At 31.1% G+C, this 16,116-nt stretch overlaps 1 long non-coding RNA gene across 4 annotated transcripts; it reads left to right on the forward strand.

Moving 5' to 3' along the window:
* The first annotated feature begins 1,179 nt into the window (after positions 1-1,179).
* On the forward strand, positions 1,180-5,261 carry LOC134262192 (uncharacterized). 4 transcript variants are annotated; one of them, XR_009990973.1, is made up of 6 exons: positions 1,180-1,350; positions 2,158-2,203; positions 2,526-2,587; positions 2,882-2,962; positions 3,630-3,686; positions 3,984-5,261. It is a non-coding gene; the product is annotated as an uncharacterized LOC134262192 (long non-coding RNA). The 4 variants fall into 4 exon arrangements; XR_009990971.1 differs by having other exon boundaries at positions 1,181-1,350; positions 2,523-2,587; XR_009990972.1 differs by lacking the exon at positions 1,180-1,350 and adding an exon at positions 1,357-1,383 and having other exon boundaries at positions 2,523-2,587.
* Positions 5,262-16,116: the final 10,855 nt, after the last annotated feature.

Genomic DNA, 16,116 nt, shown 5'->3' on the forward strand with positions numbered 1-16,116 from the left:
TATCTAAAAATGCCACATTCTTATATTTTTTTATGATAAATTATTAAATTTGTGGCTGAAGAGTTTAAACTTTCTCCATATGCTGTTCTGTATGTTTGTCAACAGATAGGAATTAGGATCCAATGCATTGGTTATGAACATAATGTGTACATTTTCTTTCATTTAAAAGTGTTGCTCTTAATAATATAATAAATTGTATATAATTATACACATTGTTGATGGTGTTGTAAATAATCATGTATGTATGCATTATGTAGCAGTTCCTAGCAGTTTTACAGCAGTTCTTAGCAGTTTTAAGTCACTGGGATGTCCATATAAGGAAATACTTGTTAGCAGTTCTCCTGAATATTAAATAGCTTACAGCAGTTTTTGAAGCAGTTCTCATTAATATTCATACTGAAAAGTCTGTTTTCACAGAGCTCATTAAAATATTTCGGCCTATACGACAGCTAAAGAACTGGGAATGCTAAATAACTGCTGTTAACTGCTATTGGAATGTGTGTATGCAAATTACGAAATTGCATAAAGTGAGTGAACTGGAATGCTAAGGAACAGCTAAAGAACAGCTGTTAATGTGAACTGGGAAGGTTAATTAACAGCTAAATTACAGCTGTTCATTTTGACTTGGGATTTGTAGCTGACCTCCACCGGCAAGTGGTGGCGTCTCCATATGAGTGAAAAATTCTTGAGAGGGACATTATAACAACATATACAATCAATCAATCACATAAAATTATGCAGTTTATGAAACTTTTTTGAATATTTCTACATGTGTACCACTATTTTCCCATTTAAAGTATTGCCCATCCAAAAGTAGCTACTGAAATATAGTATGAATATTATAAAACTAAAGGTACTGTGAGCAATGAGCTCTGACACTAAATGATACCCATCGCTTCTTACATGAATATAATGACTGTGTCCATGTTTTGCTCTGGGAAACCCCAAATATGTGGTGGATCAAAAATTAAAATAGGAGATGCACAATTGCAATGTGTAATATAGATTCTGTGAAAGTCATCAAATATCACTCAGTGGTATGAGAGGAATTAGCGGATAAAAGATGGGTACATCAAAGCATAACAGACGGACAGACATACCGATTACTTAATATATCCTCCCGCTTTTCAAGCGGGGGGTATAATAAATTACATGCATTCATGCATCAATCTGTGTAATGAAAAGATATTGTTTAAGATAATTTACATTGATGTTTTGCATTTTTGTTTGTAAGAATACAGGTATTTTATTTACATATTGTTTAATTATTTCAATGTGTTAAATGAAAAGTAATTTTCTTTTCTGTTTGTCTATTGCAGGTTAGAGTACATTTTGAACAGCCATTTCCTGGTATGACAAAAATAACACAGTTGACCCTATAAGGTAATAAACAAACATTATTGAATTTAGAAAATGTATTATAATGAAGCACAAATGTGAAATCATTGTAGACCCAGGCTAGAAATAATTTTCTTTTACTGCTCACTCAGGCATTTTACTGGTCAGCTCATCATAATATTACTATTCCACTGGCTACTAGATTTTAATAAAAAGAGACTGACCCAAAACCGTAATAATAATAATCATGATAAATGTAATATTTTTATTTTGTTTATTTAATGTGATACACAGTTGGACAAATAATTAATCTAAACAAAACAGGATTCCGAAATGACAGAACTTTGAAACAAGCCTGTCGAGTTACTAGCTCGACTATAATAATTGTATTTTGTTATACATAGACCTGACCCAAAAGACAGATGCCCCCTATCATGTACTAGCCTAGATAAAAAAAAATCACTGATCCCAGTCATGTGGGCCTTCAATTATTTTTTAGCCTTGCATTGTAAAGTCAGCTATTGAGACATTTCGTCCTTTTTTGTTGTTTTTTAATGATATGCACCAGCCCACACAAATTATACACACAAGAAAAATATTTTTTCCACTTTTAAAGTATGGGCTTTGCTGATCTTTACATGTATACAATTTTCTTTTGATGAATGACTTGTTGATTGAATTTAAAAATGGTCTTCAATGTATGCGTATGATACTGTATTAGATACACAAAAATTATAATTTCATTAAAATAAAACAAAAAAGCAAATATAAAAAAAAAAAATCAAATCAATTATAATGTGCAATGAATGTTTCTTGCAGGATATACTCTGAAGACAGTGATGTGCAAGTTCAAGGTTTGACTGTTGTGAGTATTGTATATGTAATTGTAAGGATAAATTTATAACATCTATAACAGGCAACATTATTATTTAATTATTATCATCCTGATCATGCTGATTGGAATAAACAAAGAAAAAATATTAAGCATGCCCAATTACTCTAATATCTACATGTACATGTTTATCAATGTATAAAAGAATCCTGTGTAAAGTAATATATAGTGAGAGAGAGAGAGAGAGAGATGTTGATTAAAGGGTCAATATTAATAATTGAAAATCATGCATCAGTATTTTTGTTTTTGTTTAATTCTCAAAAGATTTAATCACATTCTGTTCTATTTTCAGCAGAATTACTTTAATGATAAAGAATGGGTGAAAAAATTCTCACATCATGCTGCATAACAGTACATGTAAGTTCAAAGGCAGAAGAAAATCCAATCCATTAAAAGAGAATTTATAAATACAGTTGGTTGTCTGTTTCAGCAAACAATTTTAATGAACTGAAAATTATGCTGATACATACATCAGCATATTATGCAGACTGTAAATGATTGCATTACATATTTTTCTGATTTGCATGTAGTGCATTGATATTTGTCTGTATTTTTCATTCAGTTTTTTTTCCACATAATTGCAAATGCTTGTATGTTATTTAGATTAATTAAATTTAGAGGATTATATTAGCTTATTAATCATATTTGTAGTTCAGCTGTAACAAAACAAATTATCTGATGAAAGCTTCAACCACAAGAATCTAAGGAAAGGATGTCAAGTCCAAAGAGAAGGTAGGTATGTTGATTACTCGTGATATGTTATTGATGTAAATAGAGTACAGCAATAAAGTAGAGAGAACGATAGTGATTCGTAGACAAAAAATTAAATCTTAAATCTTCATTCTTTTCAAGAATAGGCAGGTCATGATTAGTCACTATGAGATAGTTAAGAGCAGATTTAGATTTGTTCAGATCATATAGCTATAAGGTAGGGGGGTCCACAGTTCCACAGTGGGGGATCAAAGTTTTATTCTGGAATATTTAAGGCTGAATCCTTTTATTATGAAATCTATTCAAGATTATCAGGGCCACGATACATCATATTTTTTGAACGAATACATCCTAGTACAGAATCCCAGAATCAAGGGTAATGGATGTGCCATAATTAGAAACAGAATGTTTATCTTGAAAGTCCTATGTAAATCTTGGAAAAATCATTTGGTTTATTTCTTGGCTTTTAAGTAAAGAAGAGATTAAAATGAATACAATGCCATCTGAATAAGTACAGTTAAACAACAGTATCTTAAAATCAAACAACTTTGACTACCTAGGGTATGTTGACGTTCACGACAGTATTACAAATTGGATGAATGATTTGCAAACACATGGAATTGCATATATATGATTTACTTTTGTTAATTTAATTTGCTCATTTTGCGCATATCTCTTTCTCATGCAGATTATTAATGAACAATGATAGATTGAATTAGCAACTGTAAATGGCATACCGGTACATGTAAATGAATTTTATATACCCTGTTTAGAGTTGAACTTTGGTATATATCTTTGACACTGAGTGATATCTTGAACACACTGAGATATCAAAGTCATTTTAAAGTCCCTTGAACGACATTTTATTTTCTGTATATCTTACCCTGAATCTCTTGGATATCTCAGTATTTTCAGCAGTCCCATAAGCATTTCAAGATATCAAGTGTGACTTTATTTTATTGATTCAATTAATTTATGATGAATTATAAAAATATCAATCATATTCTTTTATGTTAATGCATTAACATTTTATATTTTTCAGGCCATATAACAATGATTGCTAAATTCATGAAGACTAGCTGGGGTGATGCAGTACTTTTCTACTCTTATGAACCATATCTAAACATCATTTGAGGATCCCTTTCTCAGAAAAAAAGAATTTGCATATTCAAAGACTCTATAGTTTATCTGTATGTTGTTTAACATTCTTCTTGAGAATTTTTCACTCATATGGGGATGCCAACATTTGCCAATGGAGAGCTGCAAATTTTGTCCTTTACTTGGCACACATGGCTAATTGAGCAATGAGGGATCTTTTTGGTGCTAGCACCTACTGCAAAACAGGACGTTTGTATATACAGTCTCATTTCTATGTCCAACTGTGGGATTTCGAACCAGCAATTTAAGGATCAACTCCTTACCCATGACTCTCGAGCAGACGCTCTTGCCATTGTGCCATGCAGGTGACTTCATAGGTTAGAAAATAATAAGATAAGATTTATAACTTAAAACTGATGTTCTTAATTCAATCACAGTATAGAAAATGTTTGTAAAAAAGGAGGTAATAGCTACATGTAGCTCTCACTGGTATTGCATGCTTGAACTATATGAATTACATATTGTAATTACACATGTATTTTAAGCCAGATCAGTAAAGAAAGAAACACTTGAATATATTTACTCTGAATTTTATTATAAGGTTGATTATCTTTAAAAAATGGAACTTTAATTTTTTTTGAGTAGGAAAAAAAAGTATTTAGAATGTACATGTGCACTTAATTTTGTTTATTAAAAATAGTCAAAATTTGGAGATTTTGTGAAGGGTATCTAAATATAGATTTATAAATTTTTACTTCATTTTTAAACAGCATAATCTTTATTATAACATATGCCTGTAATATACAACTTATATGTTTTTAAACATTCCATTGTCTGTCTACATGTAGTGCTTAGTGAATTTCTTGTAAATACAAACATGATTGCATGCTGTTAGTTTACTTTGTCTTTTTTACAATATGAGTCATGATATATAATGGTGTGCATATCAGTTTAAATTATTTTTGTTGAATTCAGTTAACAGAAAAAAATTAATAACTGAATATAAATATGCAGATAGATACCTCCCAGAAATATTTGCATGTACTAGCAGCTGCAGATATGTAGCTTATGTGAAATCAGGTATACTTGAAAATCAATTTACCTGTATTTATTAAACAGAAATTTAGTGAACACATTCATATACCTATGCAGTATTTCATGCTGAAAATACACTGTGTGTTAATGTTTTACTTATTCAACATAAGAATTGACCAGAAATGAACTTGATGAAATAAAACATATCTCACAATATTTTTTTTCTCTTTTTTTTGGTCCCAATTTTATCACATTTTAAATGTATATCATATAAATTGATAAAAGAAACTGACTATACAATTTAAAAAAATCTTGAGTTGTCTTTCCTTGTGTAAAGAAAATATCTGATGCAATGAATGCTCCTTTAGGTTCATGACCCTGAATATTAATAAGGTTGGGAGGTGTGTATCATATGTCCCTGTTCAGATGCACACAACAAATGAGAAAGCACTGAGAAATCTGGGGGTTTTTTTCCTCAAAGGCCTAAATATTGAATGTACTTATCTCATTGTCAATACATGTATATAATAGTGTCACTACCCCACCCACGCCTTTTTAAGAAAAAATGATGAACACACATTCATACTGTTTACTTCAGAGGAGAAAATACACTCCAATAAAATGTGTATTTAATTATATCCATCTTTTAATTTTTTTTACAATGCATGATTTGATAACAGATTTTCTATTAGGTGTAACAATGTAGTTAGAAATCAATTTAGATCCAAGGGCAGATCACTTCACTTGCAGACCCCCCCCCCCCAAGTATAATAACTCTTAAGTATGCAGTTAAGAGATGATTCTTCTACAAGGTGAATAAAATCTAGATTTCAATTACACAAGTTTCTCAAAATATAACGTTAGAATATGTTTTAAACCTACACAAGTATTGCTCAAAAGGTTTATCACTCTTGCAGATAAATTGATTGATTTAGTCAGGCAGGCTTTTTAAAAAAAAACTGTTACTTGGACTGTTCATTATCTTCATCTTTCTCTTCATAGTTTACTGGTAAGTCATGTTAATCCGGAGAAAAATATTTAATACATGCCATTGGGAATTATCACTTCAAACAAATGTAATAGAGAATGAAATCTCTACACAGTGAAAAAAAATCGTGTGTTACAAAGATGAACAAAAGCACTTGTGAGTCCTTCAACGGAAAATATATCGTATCTACAATAAGAAAGAAAGAAGCGATGGTTTTGATTGATTGATTGTATGTTGTTTAATGATGTCCTTATCAAGAATTTTGACTCATATGGAGATGCCACCACTTGCAGGTGGAGAGCTACAAATTTTGACCTATACTCGGCACTCATGGCCATTGAGCAGTGAGGGATCTTTTTAATGCCAGTACCTATAGCGACATGGGGACCTCGGATTACATGTAAACATGTACGATCTTATCAGAAGGACTGGTCTTTACGTCCCTTAATGGGATTCGAACCCGCGACGTAAGATAAACTCCTTTCTTCGCCACTCTATTGCAGACGCTTAAACCACTGCGCCACGCCTGCGACGCGATGGCTTTGTTGGACATTGTATTCAAGGGAAAGGCATTCAGCAGATCGTTATTCACCTTAGTTATGTTGAGAAGAGCAAAGATCTGACAAATGATAAAAACAGTTTTGAGATCTTGTTACAGAGGCGCTATTTAATAGATCGAACAAAAATTGAAAATAAATTCATGCCAATATTTTATTACAATTGTGCTTACAGCAAAGTAAATAAAATTATAGAAACAGTGAATCAGTCTCTCTACCATTTAAATTATAACAAATTCTAAGAGAAATAACTCAAAAAAGACGGCGTTGGTGTACTAGTACTCTGTATCTTGTTGTTATATTTGTATTTTCAGCAAGAATTTCTGGATGCCAAACAATATAAAGAAACAATATTGTATATTATAATACATAAACATTATGAAATAAATAGTTTTTATAGAAATCTTATGATGAAAAATAATGCGAATCCGTTCTTTCAATATTTTACATAGGGGATGCATTGAGAATTGTAAAAACATTGATTTGAAAAAGTTTTTTATGGAAGGGTGGATTGGTGGGTAAAGTGCACCAGAATATAACATACACAGGATATGTTTAGTACCATTTCACCTACTCAAGACCTATTGAAAAATGCTACACGAAAACACTAATCCTTGCCAATGACTATAAATGATCAGTTTCTTAGATATGGTTTTGCAGAAATTTTAGTTTCTAAAAGTCATAATAATGCGGAAAAGGTTTTAAATTGATACCATTTTACCATTTTTAAAAGGTTTTTATTGACCTACCTTTGTTCCCACAAACATACTTCTGAAAAAAAGACACAAATAATTAAATGGACCCATAAAACAATTTAAACTCTGTCTTGGCCAGCTGAATAATAAAGAAACACAAACTTGATTTCAAATCGATGTACTCTGGATCAGGAACACATCCAGTAATTTTATCACATATTTCTACATTAGAACAGTTGCATTTTTTGCAAGGAATTTGCCCTCTGTGAATTTCCGGACAGTCTTTGCAGCAGGTACTACCAGATGGACATTCTGTAAAGAAAAATAAATCGGTGTGATTCTTTAATTTCGAATTTTGTAAATCAAAATGCATGTTTTAATCATATACCGTAAATACACATATTTTTGTGAAGTCAAATATTCCAGGTTTGGGGAAAATATTGGTTAATTGGGATTTGATTTCGTGGATAAAATTTAGTAGTAATGCATATGAAATTTTACATTTTGTGGTGGTCATAAAATCATGGTTCTCCCCATACATGTACCTCGAAAACAACGAAAATTAACCCCCACTAAGAAATAAGTGATTTCACCGTATCAATTTTTTTTACCTTTACACTTTTCTTTTCTCTCAGCAATATTTGCGCAACATCTTTTTGAAGACCTTTGGAAAAAATAAATTATTACATGTATTTCATAAAAAATCTCATACATTCAAATTTTACATACATGTATCATGCAGTTGGTTTCATGTATGAATCATCCATACAATAAAATGAAAAGGCATAAAAAAAAACCCGCAAGTGTCATACTTACATCTTTGATAAATCCTAGTTTTTCTGTGAAGACGATTAAATACTTCGTGAAGTAGAACACATTAACAAATTTGTTGTTAATGTTCAGTAATAAAACAACTATTCAGTTTTATGTCTAGTATATTTTGTAGGTTGATACACTAACATAATTTTGCAGTTTAAACTGGAAACAACATCTTCCTGTCAAGGAAATAAACTTTTTATCAGGAATTTAGACATTTATCACTCTTCAGTATTTATAAATGAACAATTATTGTACCACTTTTTACTGTTACTGGAAACATGACTAAATATAGTAATTAACTGGTTTATAACACGGAACTATGATCGAAACACATAAATGATGATCTCTATCGATAAAAGTGATGTATTTCTCTGAGAAAATTAGAAATACGGGAAAGTCGTCAAACATTTCCTTGTTTTAAAGGTTTAATGTCTTATGTGAGAATAAAAATAGTGTTTGCATTTATTTAAAAAAAAACATAAAATATTTCTTCATAGAAAAAAAGAAAAAAAAAGTTTTTAAAATATAAGTTTTCTTGAGAAAAATCTTCAGCGGTCACGCCAAAGTTAAAAAAGAAGAAAATTCGTCACAGTTAAATGTTAGCGCCATAGTAAATTAAATTTTAATTCATATATCTCAAAGAGATTTTCAAAATAGTGTACAGGTTTTGTATTCTCGTGCTAAACCGTAAACAAATACCGATTGGCCTGGCCCCTTGGTTGGCTTGTACAATCAGTTATTTTTTAGACCTTATTTTGTGGACAATTTATATTAAAAATAAAAGATAACATTAATTTTTTACACTTCCCCATAATATTTAATTCTATACATATATATTTAAGGTAAGTCACTCCTGAAATGTGTTAAATCAAGGATTTTTTGAGAATTATATTTTGGATAAGTACTCATAAAGTGTAACTCAAAATCGCAAAGAAAATAGGGGGTCAGTGTGCATCCTACTGATCTACGGTACATTTAAGTTGACCTTTTTGCACTTAAATTTCATCTCTTTGGTTAATTACTTTAACCCTTATTATATTTGATCAGATGTAAGCATGGCAATAAATATAATCTTATTTTACATAATATAGTTTGAATAATATTTATCATTAAACAAATCTTGCAAATTAATGCGCGTAACTGATTGTGTGACCTTTTTGCACTAAAAAATAACATATTTGGAGTATTAAAAAACTTAATAGGCAATACAAAAATTTCTTATATCAAACTTTTTACGACTTAAGTGCTGATCAGTCACAAGTATCGAGTAGTTTAAAATAATGAAAGGAAAAGGTGGGGTCAGTGATGTTTATTTTAAAATATTTGTCAAAATATGTGATCTTCAGGCAAAAAATGATGTACAGTCAAACCTGTATTAAGAGACCTTCCAACGGAGAAAGGAAAAAAGGTCACATATGACAGGTGGTCTCTTAATACAGGTTGCTTATTTTCCGCAGTGTTCAACAAATACAATGCTGAATACAGCATATGTGTGTATGTTGAATGTATTTTATAACACCTTATGTTTATTTAGACTTTTTAATAAGTACTGGTGAACTCTAAAATGCTTTTACAATTGTGACCTATTAAGAAATAAAAATTTCTTGATCTGCACATGAGTCATTTGAATATTGGGAAATATTGTGAACATCTGAAAAAATTAATATTTTTTCATACAGTATAAAAAAAACTGCACCCCCACCCTTAATAATATTTTTTTTTAACATTTTAGCCTACATGTATATATAACCTCGTATGTTTTGCATAAAACTAAGAATAAAAACTTATCATGATTTTTGTTATGCACTTGGTATCAAATTAAATTATATTTATGACTGAAATATTTATTTAACCTTATTAATTTTTGTTCATTACTCAACTACCGTGTCTAATTGCCTGTTTGTGATTTAAATCACTTCAATTATCACATGGTGTGGGTGCTAGCTAGCGTGTGTTTATATACCCACTGGTGTCACAATGCACTTAAATAAACATCTACGATTTATTTACGTCTTAATTAAAGTTAAACAGGCAGATTTTCTAGCTGAATATCCATTTGGCCCTTATACATCTAGCATGAAATGATATCGGGATCGACCTCGAACGTTTATTTTCAAAATGGCGCTCAATCACTGGACAGAAAAACGTGATGTTTATCTTTTAGATTTTAATGTTTATTCAATAAATATTGAAGCGTAAGTAACAATATTCATTTATAAATGTTGTTTTATTCGTAAAACTCACATTATATAATTATTAAATGAAATAAAAGCATGTCTGTAGTTGTTTTGATCGCAAAACAAAGCATGTTCGACCGAAATCGAAAGTAGGAATCGGAAATTATATAGTCGTTAAATTCAGGTAAAATTGCTTGAAATGACTAAAAATGGTCAGAAAAATCACGGTCGTTGGTCGCGTTAGACAGGTGGTCGTTTAATACAGGTAGAATATATAGGGAAAAGCATTGGGGGGAATTTTTACGGTCACATGTGACAGTGAGTCGCTTAATACAGTGGGTCGCTATGGCAGTTTTGACTGTATATTTGATCTTGACTTCTTTAATATATTTTCATTTTTTGGAAAAGTTTGTTGAGGGAAGGTGTAAAACTTAGTCTAAAAATATAAATTAAGACCTATATTAAATATTTTTAGCAATTTCAAAACGTAAAATATTCTCCGAGTAAAAAGTATGTGAGGCTAAATTTCCATTACATTAAATTTTATAAATGTGCAGATTTGCAGAATTTTCTGCTAAATATCCTTCCACCAAAAGAAATTGTACCTCATAAATCTTGCTTCTTTGTAGATTTTTGAGCAGTTTTTCATTGAATGTTAAAAAAAATACATTGTTGAATTTAAATATGTTATAAAAATTGAATTTTGATAAGTAGTTTTGAAGTAAAAGCTTCTGCGTGAACTTTTCTAAAAAGCTGACGAGTGACTTACCTTAATCAAGAAATTACTTAAGGTCAAGATCTAGTAAATGAAAGGTGCCTACAGATTTATCAAACTTGAGAAATAAATTCCTTTGTTGATGCTTTACAACTTTAGCTTGGTCACATAAGGTGTTTCGGGGCATAATTTGTAGGTAAACAAGATGCAAAACTGTATCTTAAACTGTCATTTTCAATGAAAAATTAAGAAAACCAATCATGAATATGGGAGGTTTTTTCGTATTCGGCAAAGGAAATGTATCCAGATTGCCTACAGTCTCTCAGAAAACGGTAATTAGTATGTTCATGGCCTCTTCTTTAAATCAATATCAAATTTAATATAGGTATCCGGTTTACTTTTCATATGATTTCAAATTGAATGACATGAAAATACCCTATTTTCTACATAATTCTGCTAAAGACGTAAAGTACGGGAAAAAGAAAGTTGAAATTGATTATGACGTCATAATGGATCTAGCACCAAAAAATTAGTCTCAAGTTATTTACTAGATCTTGACCTTAACTCTTCCAAAGATGTACGACGTCGTTCACACCGCGAGTCAAACATTGTATGTGTATCAGAATAAGGAGCGTTTATTGTAATTGATTGATCACTTTATTGAAGTGATAAAATGTTTAATTATTAGCATCCCAATTTTTGTATTTATATGAAGTAGAATTTGTGCAAAATCCTATGCGTGAAAAAAAATACTTGTTGTGGCCTTCAACTCGACATGTAGCTGCAGAACTGTAGCTCTCCGAAAAAATATATTGACAGAATGGAGAACTACAGTGCCACCCATTGTAAAAAATGTATATTTAATGCGCCTATTTCTGGATTAATTCTTCCAAATTCCCACCTCAATGCTAAAAAAGATAAATTTAAAAAAATCCCTTACTCTTCTGTCATGTACTCTCGTAGTTGACATCTGCACAAAGCTTGTTGGACCAACTTGTCCTGCAAACAAAATTGGCAGTATAAATAGACGAAATTTTCGATGGTTTAAATTTCAGGGCCAGGGGGCTATTAAAAGGAATTATAAGGGATGTTTTGTTGCGGAATAAGTGTAATAATATGTTAGGAACACACGGTTAGTAGTATTTTGAGATGACAGTTTGAAAACAATGAGAAATAAATCGAGAAACAGCGCACTTTTTGTGCGCAATAGATATACAGTTTTTTCAATGGGTGGCACTGTAGCTCTCCGATCTATCAATATATTTTTTCGGAGAGCTACATTTCTGCTACTCGGCATGTAGATATATCGACGTCAATTAACTGATACATCTGTTTCATACTTGGATATTTTACTTGAAAAAAAAAACATTAATGGTAATCAAACAACCAAGCTCTGTGATAATTGTGATGACTTTAACTTTAACTGGTTTCTGACTAGATGAAATATTCAAAGCATATATTTGCTTATAACTATGTCTTATGTATATGCTGAAGTAAGAGGCTAAAATGATCATAATTTTCTTTCCTGATAACAATTGCACAACTTTAAAAGAAATGGTAAACTGTGTTTGAAATCTAACAGGGGCAGTATTTTTGGCGGAATTGTGGTATTTGAAAATATATGAATCTTCTTTCTTCTTCTCAAAATTCCCACATACAATGAATTCATATTACTTACAATTTTTAATTTTTTTTACAGAATCAAAGACTTCAAGAAATTTTTTAATGTAAGTTAAGTTAATAATAAGAGACTAATACATGTATATGTTTTCTAATATATCAAATAAATATGATTTACCAAATAGACTACAATTATGTTAGCTTTTAAAAGCTTCCAATCTAATTACGGATTTCAGCCAAAAGTCTGTAAAAAGTGTTGTTTTTTCTCTTAGTAAACGATCAAAACGTTTTTGTTTTGTTTTATTTTATGTCTTTATATGACTACTTTAATTCATTATATGACATAATATATTATTATATATTATGTGAAAATAATAAAAAATACATATATAGATCTAGGAAGCATATACAAATAACTAATATATCCTTTAAAAAACAGAAAATTCGCAGTTTAGTTAAATTATTTATGTAAATTTGGTAATATCATGTGATAGACGCTATATGGTAATATCTTATTATGTTTAAAAAAAAAGAAGGCATCGCATGATTGGCAACAGTAAATTTTCCTCAATGTCCAGGGAAAAGATAATGACCTTTACTTGACCTTGCCTCAAATTTAATCTCACTGATACCATCACTTACTAATAGTTTAAGTGATGTTGTCTTCTTGTTCCGTTGAAAATTCCATTAATTTTTAAATACAAGATCTAAAAGTTTCAAATACCGTCGGAGAAGAATCCTACCTTAAGGTCAAGATCTAGTAAATACTTGAGACTAATTTTTTGGTGCTAGATCCATTATGACGTCATAATCAATTTCAACTTTCTTTTTCCCGTACTTTACGTCTTTAGCAGACTTATGTAGAAAATAGGTTATTTTCATGTCATTCAATTTGAAATCATATGAAAAGTAAACCGGATACCTATATTAAATTTGATATTGATTTAAAGAAGAGGCCATGAACATACTAATTACCGTTTTCTGAGTGACTGTAGGCAATCTGGATACATTTCCTTTGCCGAATACGAAAAAACCTCCCATATTCATGACTGGTTTTCTTAATTTTTCATTGAAAATGACAGTTTAAGATACAGTTTTGCATCTTGTTTACCTACAAATTATGCCCCAAAACACCTTTTGTGACCAAGCTAAAGTTGTAAAGCATCAACAAAGGAATTTATTTCTCAAGTTTGATAAATCTGTAGGCACCTTTCATTTACTAGATCTTGACCTTAAGCTTACATGATTTTTCGTACAAATTAAAGTTACATTAATTTTTTCTTGCAATAAAACTTAGACCTAAAGCAAGGTCCATGATATTATCGAACTTTAGTAAGAGACATTATCAAAGACAATAATGACTTATTCTACCCAGACTCCCACACTTCAATACACAAGACCAATTGCTTGCATTTGTACATGTAGCATTACTTATGAAATGTGCATATTAGATATAGGTGGGTGTGAAAATGGGCCCAGCACCCTTCCCTCCTGTACTTCTTTAACAATTTTTTCTTGCAACTGATTAGGGAATTGCCTAGCCGAAAGCAAATTCTCAGATAAAATAAACATTCTTGGACCCGTATAATTTAACTTAAACCCATAAGTGAATCCTTGTAATATTTCATTTGCTACATTCCTTATTGGATATTGGTGCAAAAAAGGTGCCAATGCAGAAACCCTAATTGGTGTTGAACCTATTTCCCATAAATTTGGGACCTGAGAATCGAGGGCGTCTAAGGTTAAGCTGGGGGTTGGAAGCTCCGTTAAATCGACTGCATTGCTGGACCCCTGGCCGGAAGGCCTGTCTTGGGCTGAAATAAGAAGCTTGCCTGTTAACTACATTTACAGAGAAAGGACAATTTACCATGGCATGATCTTGACCACACTTTATACAAATGTGCGTGTACGAGCATGGTTTCCTCACACAAAACCCCTGAAAATTAAATGCGTAACATTTATTTGCCCCTACAGTTCCCGAAGGTGATACGTTTTGCCCCCCAGTCATATACATGACCCACAATTCTGTATCTACACCTGACCAAGATTTGCTGGGATCCATAGCCAACTTTAGGCGGAACTGCTCGTCATAAAGTTTCCACCCAGAGGACCTACCCGCCCCAGCACGTACATCATGTATGTATTTTAGTAAATCCTGATATTTACCTGTATGGACAGATGTATATATGCTCAAATAAATTAGAAAGGCATCCGTCCATTTCTCAATTGTTGTGATTTTTTGGTACATATTCTTCAAAATCCAGTATCTCAACTTTTCAAAGTCGATGTTTTAAAATTGACTTTATTAATAATAAAGTAATATTATACAGCCTGTGAACAACATATAAATATATGTACAAATGGCACTAATAACAAAATGAATCACTTAGTACATGTACTTCATAATAAATATCGTATGATGTAATATCTGTACGATTCTATCATACGGTTTCACAATTTGAATTGATCGACCTTTCTGTATACAATTTAGCTGAAATTTTCAAACTGACTTCTTAAAGATGAGTGTTTTTCTTTCAGAAGTACTCTGCACAAAAGCCATACTCGTTTTGGTTTTGTCGAAATGTGGCAGCGAAAAATGACAATACTGCCTAAAGAAATCAAGCCAAAAGATAGGATAACAAAGTATTGTTTATCCCTTAAAATAGTTAATTATTACTACATGTATTTGATAGAGATTTATTTTACATTTACGGTCTGAAACTTTCAAATTTTGCGATGGGCACATCTTTCATAATGCTAGATTTCAGAAAGTAAAAATGCCAGCTTTTTAACATGGAAAGCAGTCAGACTCGAACATATGAGAACCACTGTTATCATCTTAAAGTTTAGAGTCATGTTAATTTATGAAAAATACATAAGTTATACTTGAGCTATATTATTTCTGTGTCTAGGCCAGGAAAAGAACTGCTTGCAAAGAAACGGATAAAAAGATGGCTGCATTTGACAAGAGACCATAAAAACCATATGGGAACTATAACAATCCATCAGTCAAGAACATATAAAAAAAACTTACCAATTGATTTGTGTAAATCCGTGTAAATTGTGTCCTAAGTAAGAGAAATAAAATTAAAATTAAATTAGAAATAATTTTTAATATTATACTTTCATGTAAATTACTTGAATCTGAGTCGTCGAGAAACATTTGATAAAAAACACTACTACCCGCTGAATAATGAAGCCACGCCCTCCTGCGTAGCAACAGTCAACATTGCTTGACGACGGGTGGTATTCTAAAAAATAGCGACTGCGCGGAATTTATGCGCGCACAGTTCCCTGTAACATGTATTTGTATAAAACATTCAGTATAATATAATAAATATTACATGTAGTTGAATGTAACATTAAAAATTTTCACCCCTCGAAAACCATTGTCACCCTCGGCTGCGCCTCGGTTTACAATAGTTTTCTTGGGGTGAAAATTTTCAATGTTACACTCAACTACATGCAATA

The sequence above is a fragment of the Saccostrea cucullata genome, unplaced genomic scaffold (assembly GCF_032062105.1).
Source record: "Saccostrea cucullata isolate Sc308-1 unplaced genomic scaffold, CSIRO_AGI_Scuc_v1 ctg6140, whole genome shotgun sequence".
Lineage (NCBI taxonomy): Eukaryota > Metazoa > Mollusca > Bivalvia > Ostreida > Ostreidae > Saccostrea > Saccostrea cuccullata.